At 41.2% G+C, this 2,277-nt stretch overlaps 1 pseudogene; it reads left to right on the top strand.

The window, feature by feature from the left end:
• The first annotated feature begins 838 nt into the window (after positions 1–838).
• Positions 839–2,016, top strand: LOC121460284 (annotated as a pseudogene).
• The last annotated feature ends 261 nt before the right edge of the window (positions 2,017–2,277 follow it).

Below are 2,277 nucleotides of genomic sequence, written 5' to 3'. Positions count from 1 at the left end.
AACTTAGATTTATGAAAGTAAAGGGAAAAGGCGAGATAGGTGAAGATAAAACATTCGGCAAGCTCCAAAAGAATAGCCATTCCTTATCCTGCAACAAAGCTCAGGGGTAATAAACAAAGCAAGCTTCATTTTTGCTAGGTTAACTCATACCCACAGTCACTAAAGACTAAGGCTACAAGCTTTGCCAAAAGCAAAAGTAAGGAAATGGACTTTATCCAGCCTATTGAAATAGAACACTGCAGTGTCTGCCTAGATTTTCAGAGGGAAATGTAGACAAGAGAAAGGTGGGATAATATACAGTCAAGATTTTGCAATCAGGACAAATATCTATTAACCGATCGGGAAGTGTCTCTCTGTAGACATAACTAAAGTCAAGAGTACAGATAGCTCTAATCTCAGACAATCAATCATGAGACACAGGAAAGGAGTATGGAAGTGATACTTCTGGTGGACTGTATGTTCTTAGACTCGTCACATGCACACCAAGAAGCAATCCTTAAGACTGATAGAATTCCTGGACAGATAGGACAGACAGTTTTACCTAAGCTATAGGGCACAGAGGAGTTATTTGCTGTTCACTGTTTCATGAACACAAAATGTCTACAGGATTTCTTAACTGTGATAGTTTCTGACAGCATGCAACTCAAGTTGGTTAACCTTAGGGATCACTTGCTGATATACCCACACTCAACTCTCCAATTTCTGAAGAGCAGAACCAGTTTTCATTGGTCACGTTCTACCTTGTCTAATCCTTGATGAACAAGATGTCTACCAAAACTGTAAAATCCAGATGCCCAATGTTGCTTACCATTTTAAAAAGCCAAAATAGGTCCCTGGCGTGATTCCGTCCTGCGTGCCTGTTCTGAGGAGCAGCAGGCAGAACCCTCCGTCCGACTTCTCTGCCACCGAAGAACGCGCCTTCACCTCATGGAAGACTCCATGGACATGGACATGAGCCCTCTAAGGCCTCAGAACTACCTTTTCAGCTGTGAACTAAAAGCCGACAAAGATTATCACTTTAAGGTGGATAATGATGAGAATGAGCACCAGTTATCACTAAGAACGGTTAGTTTAGGTGCTGGGGCAAAAGCATCGTAGAGGCAGAAGCAATGAACTATGAAGGCAGTCCAATTAAAGTAACACTGGCAACTTTGAAAATGTCTGTACAGCCAACAGTTTCTCTTGGGGGATTTGAAATAACACCCCCTGTGGTCTTAAGATTGAAGTGTGGTTCTGGGCCTGTGCACATTAGTGGACAGCATCTAGTAGCTGTAGAGGAAGATGCAGAGTCAGAAGATGAAGATGAGGAGGATGTAAAGCTGTTGAGTATGTCTGGAAAGCGATCTGCTCCTGGAGGTGGCAACAAGGTTCCACAGAAAAAAGTAAAACTTGATGAGGAGGATGATGAAGATGATGAGGATGATGAGGATGATGAAGATGATGACGACGATGATTTTGATGATGAGGAAGCTGAAGAAAAAGTTCCAGTGAAGAAATCTGTACGAGATACCCCAGCCAAAAATGCACAAAAATCAAACCAAAATGGAAAAGACTTAAAACCATCAACACCAAGATCAAAGGGTCAAGAGTCCTTCAAAAAACAGGAAAAAACCCCTAAAACACCAAAAGGACCTAGTTCTGTAGAAGACAGTAAGGCAAAAATGCAAGCAAGTATAGAAAAAGCGCATTGAACAGTCTTGGGCACTACTGGTAAATTAAGCCCAAAGATGGGGAAAGAGGAAAAGGAGAAACAAATATAGTCCATACTGAGTACCATCAACAATCCAGACTGAAGTCTTCTATTTAATCTCAATCCCCTTTCCTGATTGGCCAACCATTCACCCTTGCACGCTGGAAGCAATCTCTTGTTTTCCTAAAGCATTTTTCTTTCACTCTTGTGATGCAGAGAACTTTACTGCTTTCTACACTTGTGCATATGCCTCATCTCTTACCATGTTTTAATACCTTTGTATCCTTAGCTGTTCAATAAATTTTTTGAATAAACCAAAAAAAAAAGCCAAAATAGTTGTGGTAAATTGAATGAGAAGTGTTCGCCATAGGCTTGAGTATTGGAATACTTGGTCTTCATTGATTGGCAATGTTTGGGGAGTTGGAGCAGCCTTGATAGAGGAAGAACATCACTGGGGGTAGTCTAGAGAGTTTATAGATTCACCCCATTTCCAGTTCACTCTTTTTGCTTGAACATGTGATTATAGCTGTGACTTTTCAGGATGCAGCTGTCTTGTCCCTACCACCATTACAAACTCCCCTCTGGAA

Source organism: Microtus oregoni, unplaced genomic scaffold (assembly GCF_018167655.1).
Source record: "Microtus oregoni isolate MIOR12 unplaced genomic scaffold, Mior012 000020F_ref0000438, whole genome shotgun sequence".
Taxonomy (NCBI): Eukaryota; Metazoa; Chordata; class Mammalia; order Rodentia; family Cricetidae; genus Microtus; species Microtus oregoni.
The sequence above is the reverse complement of the archived record's forward strand: the minus strand, read 5'-3'. Positions and strand labels throughout refer to the sequence as shown.